This window comes from Loxodonta africana, chromosome 2, assembly GCF_030014295.1.
Source record: "Loxodonta africana isolate mLoxAfr1 chromosome 2, mLoxAfr1.hap2, whole genome shotgun sequence".
Classification (NCBI taxonomy): Eukaryota; Metazoa; Chordata; class Mammalia; order Proboscidea; family Elephantidae; genus Loxodonta; species Loxodonta africana.
Genome location: NC_087343.1, coordinates 146,163,944 through 146,178,109, shown reverse-complemented (window position 1 = coordinate 146,178,109; position 14,166 = coordinate 146,163,944).

Below are 14,166 nucleotides of genomic sequence, written 5' to 3'. Positions count from 1 at the left end.
CAAGCAATACCTTCTCTCTTTTTTTTTTCGCATTGTGACTTTATGCCATTTCTCTCTGACTGAAGAAATAGGTTATGTGTGTGGTAGTTTTAACCCAATGCCGAAGTGATCTAGACACCAAGCAGCTATTTTGCGAGTCCTGTGATACAAGAATTGACTCTAAAGGAATGTATATCTTGTAATTGATGTGTGGTTTTGTCATCCAGGTACATATTTTCTAAACTAAGTCTTGGGGTTAAGAGAACAGAGCTTGTAGCCAGAGTGGCTTAGCTTTAGAATGATTACTGGGGTTTATCTAATTGTGGAGAATGACTAAGCTTTGGTCATCTATTGCAGAAAGCATTAGTACCTTACCTGCTTATGAAATGGGTAAGAAAAATGTGCTGGTAAGTGCAGTGTTTTTTTTTTTTTTTTAAATAAATAATTGTGATTAGATGGGATTCACTAAATTGGATAATCTTGTTTCTCAATAAAAGGTTAGAATAAGATTTTTATAAAAACTTTTAAAAAGCTTATTCTCTGGACAAAGGCTTGTCAACTAAGAATGAGCATTCTAAGTATCTGAGTGCTTGCAGAAGTTTCCTTGGAACTTTGTGAGGGTAAGTGAATTGGTAAGATGATGTGCTCATTTCTTGAGTTGAATATTCTACTGAGCAAACGATGTGGTTTTTTTTTTTCCCTTTCTTGGCTGCATGTTGAAAATTTGTTAGAGTAGATGTGTTTTTAAATGGAGGTGTAGGCCGTTAGATTACTTCTCAGAAGGACTTAATTTTATTTAGCCTAACAGGAAAAAGATGGTTATTTCTGTGATTCTCAACCTTGTTGCCCATGGTTTCTGATTTAAATGGCTCGGAGAAGGACTCAGGCATAGGTATGTTTACATTTACCAAGTGATTCTAATTTACATCTAGGGTGTTGAGAACCACTGCTTTTGTTACCTGACACAAGTTTAAGGAAATTGGGTTTTGTGGTGATTGGTGGTGGTTTATTTTTGGTAAATAATTAAAATGTACTATGTGACCATTCCTTCGTTTAAATAGTGACTTTTACCTGCCCTGTGTAGTGTGCTCCTAGAAATTGGCCTAATGTTTAATAATAGGCTTGCTTGTTGGGAGGTAGGTTCTGTTTCCAGGAAGCTAGACTTTTTTTTTTTTAACCTATTCTCACATTCTTTGACATACTTCTGGCTTTTATAAACCTTTTTTCGTTCACACTTTCACATTTTAGTGAATAACCTCATTAAGGCTGTAGGTACATTACTTTGGGTGTGTCTGATAATCTCCATATTTGCTTGAATTGTAGTTTACAACTACAGTTTATAGTCTTAGGTCTATAAATACATTTTATTTGTGTTTTTCTTACATATTTAAGTAATTGCACAAGTACTGCTGTCTAGACAAAAATGTAATGTCAGGAGAGCACTGTGGGATCATCAGTATGCTATCCCGTAAATGTACTGGCGTATCCTGTAAATAGGGTTCCATGTTCATTTATCAGCTGCTCTGTAAACTTGAGGGAAGAAGAATGTGGGATACAGACAGTAATTTATAATGTATAAAAGTTTGGGTTGCTTAAAAGTTGAACTTAGAAAGATCGGTGATAAGTAAGGGGCCTAGGCAGAAGACCAAATTTGATTTGTGTCTCCTGCTACACTTGGACCAGAATTGCTCTCCCAAGAGCTGAAAGAGAAGATAATTATAGCGAATGATTGTAAGCTAAAAAAAGTTATACAAATCCTCATAGCTGAAGTCAAATTATAAGTACTTTGTATCCTCAGTGGACCTGGAAGAAGATTTACTTGGGAGTTTTTTGTTTGTTTTTTAATTTTTCTCTGCCTAAAATACTGTGGTGGTGCTAGCTGCTGGCAAGTTGATTCCAATTCACAGCAACCCTGTGTGTGCAGAGTAGAACTGCTCCATAGGGTTTTCAAGGCGATGACCTTTCAGAAGCAGGTCCTCAGGCCTGTCTTCAAGGCTCATCTATGTGGGTTCAGACTGCTGACCTTTCAGTTAGTAGTCAGGCGTTCAACCATTTGCACAACGCAGTGACCTCCTAAAATACTAACTCAGCACACACACAAAAAAACCATCACTGCATGTGACTCATTTTGCTATGTAGAGCCCTTGGGAATTTCTCAAGATAGTCAGCCATGGGATACAATCTCCTGAACACAGTGTCATCAGTGGAAAATAACTAGATGTGTTCTTTCGAGAGATGATTTAGGAGACCTTAGTGCAGTGGTAGGCTGCAGTCCCCAGTCCAGTGCCCTTTAGTGGAAGCCATAGACCAGATAGAAAAGGGAGTTAAGAGTGTGCTTTGCAGAACACTAGGAAGCCCAAAGTGAAAGGTCTAGTTAAAGCTATTGGAAGTGCCCAGTACCCAGTGTGTGCCTCAACCTAAGGGTTAGCGTTCCTTCTGAGCCGCAGGGAGACTCAGTGGTCTAATTTGATACAGGCTTTTGCAAAATTCAGCTCTAAGTGGAATGTAGAGGGGGCACGTTTGAGGGCTAATAGATTTTGTAGGCCTGGTCAAGGATGGGCCTCCTGACTTCAAGGTCAGGTATGTCTAAACAAGTCTCAGGAACAAGGCAGGTCATAAGGTGTGGTAAAATATAGCAGATGTAGGATATACCCCTGCTGTCTGGTCCAGTTTCCTTTCAGGGTAAGCCCTTTCCAACAACAGTGAGGATCTGAGGTGTGTTTTGAATGTAGCAGGCTCCCAGGCAGAGGAGCAGGAACAGAAGCCATGTAATATATTTGGTCTTGAGTGTTCTGTTTCCCAGAATTGCATGCAGAGAAAAAGTGATTAATCTCTACTTTGGTCCAATAAAACTACCAGTTTCACTTGAATCTTTTCAAGGGTCAGTGACTAAAATTAGGAAACAAAGATAAGCCCAAGGTCCAGCCCACTGCCGCCTCCCCATAGCAACACTGGAACCGCTTGTGGGGAAAAGGGTTAAGTAGGGTAGTCAGGATTTTTAGGATGGCAGTGAGATGGCTCTCCTCTTGTGGCCTCTGAGTAGGTGAAGGAATGTGAGATCTAGTCATCTTCGGTGCCACTGCAACATTTTTGCCCTTAATTCTGGTCTCTGGTTCCTTTTTAAAAAAAATCTTAATGATTACTTTGTAGGTCTTTGGATTTTTTCAGTTCCACCTCAGATCCTAGGAAAAATTCTCTAGAGATTTTTTTTTAAAGGAAATGACAATATGCATAGACAACTTCTGGATTGTCATAATGAGAGTATTTGTTTAAGCCATTACTTAGAAGCACTTAGACATTCTCCTGTCAACCTGAGTGACATATGGCCTGTCTCATTGAGTATGTTAGAAGAGTGCAGAGTAAGTGGTTTATGGCTCTTGAAATACATCATTTGGGTGTTATGATCCTAAAGGCAATAGCTGACATATTCTGAACTAGTTTAGGGCTCTGGTCCTCTCAGCATTTGTGAATGAGGAGGGCTGTGTGCTGAAATGACAGTTCCTGTAAAGGATTTAATTGAACTCAAGAGTGACCAGGAGAGCAGTAGATATTGAATGTTCAGTCCCTGAAATGGCAGAAATAGTTAATGCATATCTAACACTGAGCTCTCGCAATGTACCAGGCATACTGCACTTTCTCAACGCAGTTTAGAACAGGAGTAGAAGGTTCTGCTATTCAGGCAGTCTGACACCAGAGCCCCTGACTGAAAGCATTAGAGTTCTGTTGTCTTCGCTGAGGTTCATTCACATTTAGGGGTATTTGAAGGGAAGACAAGAGCTTTTGCGTTTAGACAAAGTGACCTTGTATGTGCCTGACCCCTGCGTCAGGGAGCTGAGTATGTGGCAGGCCCTTTGGGAAGCACGGTGAGGGAGGCTTGCACACAGACCTCAAGTGGCTGACCCAAGTCAAGTATCCTGGTTACTGAGTTCCTGGAGCCCATGGAATGACTTGACTGACTGTCATTGCAAGGGCATTTATTTGAACCAGATTTTGAATGGGAATCAGCTGAGGCTGATGAAGAAAGTGACTTCTAACTTGGCCACTGTCATCATCACAGCCTAAGTATTGCTCCCGGGGTTAAAGGTACTTTCACAATGGACTGGATTAACAAGTTTTTTTTGTTTTGAATTTTGTTTGTTTCTTCTTTTTGTTGTTTGTTTCTTTTAAGGAAGTACATATGGAGTGAGATGCCCTATCCCCAACTTCTAAAAATTCATCTATAAGTGAAATAATTCTCTTTTTCCCTGGAAGCCCAGTTGGTTGTTGAAGTATTCTTGTGGCTTAGGAAATGACCTTGATGCTTTTAGAGTCTTAAAAAATCTCTGTGATTCTGTACAAGACTGTCAGGAACTAGTCAGATGTTCAAGCTTTAACAAGGATGAAATCTCCTGCTAGCCCCTCGTCACCTGACCCCTCTGGACACCCTGGCCTTGTCTCGGGATCTTTGAGAGGAACCAGAAGCCAAGACCAACTTTCTTGTCTGGTCTCCAGGTGCTCAGATACCAACAGATTGTGATATGGAGGACTAGACGCCACAAACACTGACCACCTCTCTGTGTGGATGCTCAGTCTTTTTAAAAATTGGTCTTCTGTTTTAATAAAGTCAAACAATAAAGATATATACAAAAAAGTTGTCTCCCTGCCAACCTTACTCCTGTGAGGTGACTATGAATGGCTTCTGAGATACCTTCAAGCTCATACCAGCACGTACAAGAATGCCTGTTTGTAGGGTGGTCCTGCTCAACCTTGTGATCACTGTATAAATTGCTTCCCTGGGAGCAGCTTAGGTTGTCTCTGTGTGTGTGTGTGTTTGTATTACTACCTCACCCTTTCAAAACACAGATGGGAGCAGACACTGTTCTGCACATTGCTTTTTAACAATTTCAGTACCGTGCCAACCAGCAGGAGCTTTTTAATTCTTTTATGGGTAGTAGTAGTAAGTTGGCAGGACCATGCTGGGTCTCTGAAATGGTTAAATAGGCAAAACTAAGTTGACTCACCAGTTTGTTCATGTATGGTCATGGCTGAGCACAGGTCCAATATTGGGTGACTTAATCTTCCCAGTTTGCCTAGGGCTTAAAGGTTTCCCAGAAAGCAGAGTTTCTGTGCTCAAACCAGGATGGAGTTCTGTGCACACACTTTGCTCTTTCCCTACACACTGTGCACACACTGTGCACACACTTTGCTCTTCCCTACCCTCACCAGCCTGGCAGAATCCAGCCTCAGCTTTGGCTTCCAGCTGCGTTCTCAGTACAGGAGGTGGTAGCTGGATGAATTTACTCAGGCCCAAGTATTAGAGTCCGCCTGCTGCATGGCCTGGTGTCTTAGGTCAGCAGAAACCAGTTTTTCCATCAAAAGCCTGTGACTCTGAGACACATATCATTGGTCTGAGGGGGGTTAGAGATAGGAAAAATTTGACAAAGAATAGGAAGAAAGAGGGAAAAGCAAGAGCAAAGGGGTAAATATGTGATTATACCAAGAGGACCCTTTTTTTAGTATTCTCAATGTGGGTCTAATAAGAGTCTTCTCTATCTGGAGGACCACAGCAAATAGTGACGTTTGAGTAACGTTCATGGGGTAAGTAACCCACCTCCAGCCACCAGCTGAGCTGTTTGGTAGATGTGCAGGTAATAGCTGGCTCAGGTGGTCTATCACAAGTACCTCGAGTTGGATAAGTGACTAGACAGCCTTGGTGGGCTTGGGAACCATTTTTATTTCATTGCAGCACAGGGCTGTGTCCACAAAGACAGAACTGTGTGGTGCCTGGTACAGAAGCGAAAAGGTGTGCAGTAAGCCTCCTCATCCTAGGTGTGCTGGGTCTTGGTCATTGAAGCTTTGAACTTTCTTCATTAGCCCCTTCTCTTAGCCAGGAGTCTTGTGGAATGTAACAACCTCTGAAAGGGCAAACAGGAAGAAATGGGTTCAAACACTCATTCAACAAATACTTTCTGAGCACCTGCTACGTGCCAGGTATTGTTAGATTCTGGGAATAAATACAGTAGTATACATGACAAAGGTTCTGCCCTGGTGGAGCTTAAACTCATGAGAGACAAAAAGAGGAGGCAAGAGAATAAAAAAGAGGTAACCTATTAGTCAAACCTGCACATACTTTTAGGCAGATTGTCCACTGCACAATTCATCACTCATGGTCATTGTAAGTTTGTAAATTATGACGATTTTCTGGGTGTTGGCTTTTAAAATTTTTAACAAGGCACTATTTGGGCTATTCACAAGGCTAGTGGTCTCTGAAGGAGCCATGGTGGCACAGTGGTTAAGTGCTCAGCTGCTAACCAAAAGGTTGGCAGTTTCAACCCACCAGCTCAGGAGAAAGATGTGACAGTTGGCTTCCAAAAAGATTACAGCCTTGGAAACCCTGTGGGACAGTTCTACTCTGTTCCAAAGGGTTGCTATTGACAGGGACTCATTTATACAAATGTCAAAGGGACCACTGTTACTGCCAGACAATCCCCTCTGCTTCCTTAGATTCTCAGGCTTCCGAAGGACTGATTCACAGTCTTTTTGTTTATAATAATGACTTTAAAGAAAAGTTATGTAACACTAGGTTCTCATTTGGCAATTTCTATACATATAATTCAGTGACATTGGTTACACTTTTCACAATGTGTCAGCATTTTCATTATCTCCATTCTGGTTATTCTGTTTCTATTAACCTAGCTTCCTTGTCACCCTTGTCATCTTTGGTCTAGGGTAAATGTTGACTGTTAGGTCTTATTTAGATGATTGCTTAGAGGTGCACAATACTCACGGGTGTTGCTGTTTATTTTATGAGCCACTGTCTTTTGGCTGATGGGTGATCTCCAGGAGTAGTTTGAGTTCCAAGTTTAAAGAGTATCCCAGGGCAATAGTTTTGGGAGTTCCTCTAGTCTCCGCCAGTCCAGTAAGTCTGGCCTTTCTTAAGAATTTGAGTTTTGTTCTACCTTTTTTTTTTTTTTTCCTTTTCTACCCAGGACCATCTATTGTGTCCCTGGTCGGAATGATCAGAGGTGGTAGCCAGGAAGCACCTAGTTCTGGTCTCAAGGTAGTTGAGGCTGTGGCTTGTGTAGACTATTAATCCTGTGGACTATCAGTCTCCTCAAATTGCTAATACCTCCCCTCCAGTACTCTAAAACTCTGATGACTTTGCCTATTACTACTTGAAAATGCAACCAGACAAGGCCTCTCCTTCCTACCATCACGCCCGCCAACCTTCTACAGCTGGATTTATAACCTTGGCCTCCCTATCGGGTTATGCCTATTAGCATACAAACGTAGCTCTAGTTATTTTTGGTCCTACAGTCACACTCCTCTGACCTCACAGCCCCCTTAAGTGATTGCCCCTTGTCTATGCTCCCATTTTTAGCAAAACTTCTAGAAAGAACTATATTCTGTTCATCTTCTCATCATTCTCAATATACCACTCCACTGAAACAAATGGCTTTTATCAAGGTCTTCACATTGTCAAGTATGGTAGATATTTTCCCGATTTCTATTTTTTAGCATTTGAAACTTAACTGAAATAATATCTTTCCCTATTTACCATTATACCACATTTGCCTGTTTTCCTCCCACCTTTCTGAGTACTACTTCCTATACTCCTTTGCTAGCTGTTCCTGTCTTCTAAATAATAGAGTGACCCAGAGCTTATTCCTGAAACCACTCTGTCTATCCTACTGTCTGTCTTCTACCTAGGTGATCTCATCTAGTCCCATCCATATGCTAAAGGGTTCCAATTTTATATCCTTAGCCCAACTTCTCCCCAGAGCTTCAGAGTTTTATATCCAACTGCCTACCTGACATGACTCAGATGTCTAACGTGTACATCAAGCTGAACTCTTGTTTGGGATGGCAGTGAGATAGCATGGTAAAATATAAGATGTAGAACGTGCCCTGGCTGTCAGATCCAGCTTACCTTTCAAGGTAAGCTCCTTCCCAGCAGCAGTGAGGATCTGGAGTGTGTGTTGATAAATTAGAAGCTTTTATCACAACATGACAATCATTTGTTTAAAAAGAAAACTGAAGTGCAGTTTGTAGAGCACCACAGATCATGACCAGGCCTACTACCCACCCACCCTAAACCTTTACTCCTGGTGTTTTTTTCCTACTTCAGTAAATATTACCACTGTACATGCAACTATTCTTGACACCTCTGTTTCTCTCATCATCCACATCTGGTTCATGAGCTGCACCTCCAAAATACATCCTTAACTCCCCTGCCCCTGCCCTAGTCCAAGCCTCCTAAAAGGTCTCCCTTCTTCCCCCCACTACAGTCCATTCTCCACACAGCCACAAGAGTGATTTTTTTTTCTAAACCGTAGATGGGATCAGGCACTAAACTGCTTACCAGACTCCACCCCCTGAAGCTGCTTAATGCAAATAGAATTAAATCTAAATTTCTTAGGATGTCCTACAAAGCTCATCATAATTCAGGCCTTACTGCATCTCTGCCCTCATCTCTCTCCCCGTGCATACTGGGCTGCAGTTCCTGCACCAGACCAAGTTCTTTCCCATCTTAAAGCCTTTGCACGCGTTTCCTCTGCCTGAACATTCTACCACATGTTTCCATGGCTGGTGCCTTCTTATGCAGGTTTCTGCTTAAATGTACTGCCCTGTTGCTTTCTAGCAAAACTATCACACCCGTTGTCGTCGAGTCAATTCCAACTCATAGCAACCCTATAGGACATAGTAGAACCGCCCCATAGGGTTTCCAAGGAGCGGCTGGTGGATTCCAACTACCAACCTTTTGGTTAGCAGCCGTAGGTATTAACCACTGCACCACCAGGGCTCCTCACTTTCTAGGGCATCTGTTTTATTTTCTTCACAGTACTTATCTGCTTAACATTATTTGTGCTTATCACCTCTAACTCAATAGAAGATAAGCTCCCTGAAGGCAGAAGTCTTGTCTCTCTTGTTTACCACTGTCTCCTATATATTCGGGGGAGGGGGATAAGGAGGGGAAGGCTGGATAATTATTCATTGACTGACTGACTGGCATAGTCCATACTGGCAGCTTTCAGGACCAGTTATATCTAGTGGGTCATTTGCTGGGCCTGGCCTCAGAGATTCTGCTGGGGAAATCCCTTCCACTCTGGTCCCTTGGCAGACTGGCCTTCCTGACTGGACGCTAAGCAGTTACAAGCTAACACTTGGCTTGTAGAACATTTTCAGGTCACACCATCACTTCACTGATGTCTCTCCCAGCCTGGCTCCTGGAGTGCTCAGCAATTCAGGGCCTAGCCTGGAGCTTCATGGGCAACCAGCTGGCTGCTGGCTGGGCTGTAGATCTTTCAGAGAGGTCTTCCCTGGTGGCTTTGCCCAGGTGTGCTGCCTATGGTTGCCATGTTGGTGCTAGGGTCCTTTGGGCTCTATAGGGGCAGAGGGGTGGGGGGATGTAGTGAGTGATGGTAGGTTATGCCTGTCATGGTTTTCTTATGTGTGAAGGAGCCCTTGCTGCACTGCACTGCCCTGCTCCTGATTGAGTCCACCCAGTCCTTGCTGCCCAGACTTGCTGTGGACCCTCCAGAGGGACACTGTGGCCCACAGGGCAGGGGGCTACTTCCAAGGGTCACACTGTCTATGGCTCATCAAGCTGCACTGGCATTCAGCCTCTGATGGCCAAACCAGGGCTCTGAACAGGACTCTGGGTCCTGGAGAGGAGAGAGGGCAGCTTCTGGAGGTAGCTAGTAAGGGGGCCTGGCCAGAGGACAAGACGGGGAGGGGACAGGCTCACTGAAGCTGTAGTCTTTGGATGGCCATCTCCTTCTCTGGCACCATCTGCTGGTCAGAGCTAATCAGTGCTGGTAGTTCTTGAGGGCTTGCTAGGACCAGAATTAAATCCCATCCCTGTCCCTGCCTTTACCTGGGCCCAGCGTGGCCACTCTTAGCCCACAAGGAACCTAACTCATGTGTCCCCATAGACCTTCCTCCTGAAGGAGAGGGTGGGATGGAGGGGAGCCCATGTTCTTCTGGGAAGCTCCGACTAATCTGTGGTGAGTTAGCTAGACCTAACTAGACCCTGCTTTGTGGCCTGGGAAGGTTAGTTAACCCACCTCAGCCTTGCATTCTCTTCTGTAAAATGGGAATGATTATAGTCTCACCCTCCTAGGGTCATTGTGAAGATTAGGAAACTATGTACAGGAAGAGCTCGGCTCAGCACCCTGGCCCAGGTCAGTGTTCCATGCTGTGTTCACAGGCATGCTAATTGAGCAGTGCCACTGCCCAGACCCTGCCTCATGTGTAGGCTCACTCTGGCTTGACAAATCCCTCCAACCCAGCCTGGGATTTCTGCCTTCTAATGGCATTGGAAACAGATGTGGGTGTTACAGATTGAACCATGTCTCCCTAAAATTTGTGCTGTAATCCTAAATCCTACACTTGTGGATAAGGAGCCCTGGTGGCACAAAGGCTAAATATTTGGCTGCTAACTGAAAGGTCAGTGGTTCAAAGCCACCAGCGGATCTGCAAGAGAAAAGACCTGGCAATCTACTCCCATAAAGATTACAGCCTAGGAAACCCTATCGGGCAGTTCAACTCTGTCCTATAGGGTCACTATGAGCCAGAATAGACTTGGGGCACACGACAACATTCCTGTGAATGTAATCCCAATTGGGAATAGGGCTTTCTTTGTCATGTTATATAGGGTGTGTCCTAAACCTAATCATTTCTGAATGATATAAGGAGCACCCTAAACACAGACAAGTAAGCACAGATGATTGAAAAATAGCTGCCACATGAAGATCAGCAAAGAACTGAGGAAGGCTGGGGCTAGAGAAGCTGAGACAAGGATTTTCTCTCAGACCTGACTGAGAGCTTTCCCCTAGAACTGGTGCCCTGAAATTGGACTTCTAGCCTTCTAAACTGTGAGAAAATAAATTTCTGTTCTTTAAAGCCACCTACTTATGGTATTTGTGTTACAGGAGCACTAACTAGCAAACTAAGACAGTGGGTCAGGAAGTTTTCTCTTTTACCACTTTGGTGTGTATGTTACTGCCATTTCTGCCTAAAGCAGCTTCTCCAGAGTGGGTCAGACAGAGGCAAGGTAGGTGATAAGTGGCCATTTCTGCAGATTTGTCCGAGGTTTCAGTTGAACTCTTGGGCCTTGGGCAGACAGATAAGTCTTCTCTGGGCACAGGGGCCTTGAAGAAATTGCCCACCCTCCCTCTCAGCATCCCCCATTATGTCTTCAGCCTTGGCTGTGAATAGTTGGGCAGCCATGTGAAGCAGAGGCTACAGGGGCCTTATGTTCCTTCAGGAATTGGCACTGGCACCATGTTACATGCAACCCACCACCCCCCTGGTTTTTATTGTGATAAAATATATATAACAAAAACATTTGCCATTTCAACCATTCTACATGTACAATTAAGTGACATTAATTATGTTTACCAAGGTTGTACAACCATCACCACTAACCATTCCAAAATTTCTTTCACCCTTAACAGAAACTCCAAAACCAAAAAAAAAAAAACCCCACTGCCATTGAGTCAATTCCGAATAACAGGAAACCCTGGTGGTGTAGTGGTTAAGTGCTACGACTGGTAACCAAAAGGTCGGCAGTCCGAATCTGCCAGACGCTCCTTGGAAACCCTACGGGCAGTTCTACTCTGCCCTCCAGGGTCGCTATGAGTCGGAATCTACTCGACGGCAGTGAGTTTGGTTTGGTTTGTTTTGGTTTGATAGCAACCCTACAGGATAGAGTAGAACTGCCCCATGGGGTTTCCAGGGCAGTAATTTTTATGGAAGCAGACTGCCACATCTTTATCCCACGAAGTGGCTGGTGGGCTCAAACCACTGACCTTTTGGTTAGCAGCCGAGTACTTAACCACTGCACCACCAGGGTTCCTTTAACTGAAACTCGGTGCCCTTAATAACTTCTTTTTCCCCTTCCACCTGCCCCTGGTAACCAATAATAAACTTTAGTCTCTACAAATTTGCCTAACCTAGATGTTCCATAATGTGGGTTCATATATTTGTCTTTTTGTGCCTGACTTATTCACTCAGCATAATGTTTCCAAGGTTTATCCATGATGTAGCATGTGTCAGAACTTCATTTCTCTTTATGGCTGAGTAATACTCTATTGCACATATATACCATATTTTGTTTATCCATTCATCTGCTGATGGATGTTTGGTTGTTTTTGGCTATTGCGAACAGTGCTGTAATCAACGTTGGTGTACAAGTATCTTTTTGAGCCAATGCTTTTAAGTCTTTTGGGTATGTACCTAGGAGTGGAATTGTTGAATCATGTGGTAATTCCATGTTTAACTTTTTGAGGAACTGCCAAACTGTTTTCCACAGCACATGTACCCATTACAATCCCACCGACAATGGACGGAGTTTCCAATTTCTCCACATTGTTGCTACCACTTGTTGCTTTCCATTTTTCAAATTATAGCCATCCTAGGTTTAGTAGGAGTGAAAGGAGCCTCGTGGTACAGTGGTTAAGTGCTCATCTGCTAATTGAAAGGTCAGCAGTTTGAACCTACCAGCTGCTCCCCGGGGGAAAGTTGTGACAGTCTGTTTCCATAAAGATTATTCTGGCTCATAGGGAGCCTTGGAAACTCTATGGGGTAATTCTACTCTGTCCTATAGGGTCGCTATGAGTCAGAATCGACTTGATGGCAGTGGGTTTGGTTTGTTGTTTGTTTTTCTTTTTGGAATGACCAATGACATTGTGTTTGTTGGCCATTTGTATATTTTCTTTGATGAAATGGCTGATGATGTCCTTTGCCCATTTTTTGATTGGGCTGTTTGTCTTTTTATTGTTGAGTTGTAGGAGTTCTTTTTACATTCTGGATATTAAACCCCTATCAGATATATACTACCCAATTTTTTTCTCCCATTCTGTAGGTTGTCTCTTCACTTTGCTTATAAAGTCTTTTGTTGCCTGAAAGTTCTTAATTTTGTTGAGGTCCAATTTATCTATTTTGTCATTTGTTGCTCATACTTTTGGTATAATATCTAAGAATTCATTTTCAAAAACTAGGTTCGGAAGCATTACCTCTGTGTTTTGTTTTAAGAGCTTTATGGTTTTAGTTCTTACATTCAATTTTGAATTTATTTTCATATATGGTGCGAGGTATGGGTCCAGCTTCATTCTTTTGCATGTGGAAATCCAGTTGTCCCAGCACCACTTATTGAAGAGATTATTCTTTCCCCAATGACTGGACTTACCACCCTTGTCCAAAATCAGCTGACCACAGATGCATGCATTTATTTCTGAACTCTCAATGTTCTATTCCATTGGTCTATATGTCTATCATTATACCAGTACCAGACTGTTTTGATTGCTGTAATTTTATAGTATGTTTTGAAATCAAGAACTATGAGTCCTACTTTGGTCTTCTTTTTCAAGGTTGCTTTGGCTATTCTGTGCCTCTTGCAATTCCATATAAATTTGAGATTGGCTTTTCCATTTCTGCAAAGAAGGCTATTGGAATTTTGATTGGGATTGCATTGAATCTATAGATCACTTTGGGTTATATGGACATCTTAACAATATTAAGCCTTCCAGTCCATTAACATGGAATGCCATCTTATTATTTAGGCCTTCATTTAATTTCTTTCAGCAATGTTTTATAGTTTTCAGTGTATAAGTCTTTCACTTCCTTGGTTAAATTTATCCCTATTTTATTCTTTTAGGTGCTATTATAAATGGAATTTTTTCCTTAATTTCCTTTTCAGATTACTACTGTTGGTGTATAGAAACCCAACTGATTTTTTGTGTGTTGACCTTGTATTCTGCCACTTTGTTGAATTCATTTATTAGTTTTAGTAGTTTTCTTGTGGATTCTTTGGGATTTTCTATATATATGTTCATGTCATCTGTGAAAAGGAGGGATAGTTTTACTCCTTCCTTCCTGATTTGGATACATTTTATTTCTTTTTCTTGCCTAATTGCTCTGGCTAGGATTTCCAGTACAATACTGAATAGCAGTGGTGACAACAGGCATCCCTTGTCTTGTTCCTGATCTGGAGGTGAAAGCTTTTTCTCCACTGAGTGTGATGTTAGCTGTGGGCTTTTTATACATGCCCCTTATCAGATTGAGGAATTTCCTTTCGATTCCTAATTTGTTGAATTTTTTTTATCATGAAAAGGTATTGGATTTTGTCAATTACACTTTCTGTATCAGTCGAGATGATCCTGTGGTTCTTTTCTTTTTTTCAACTAGTGTGATATATTACACTGA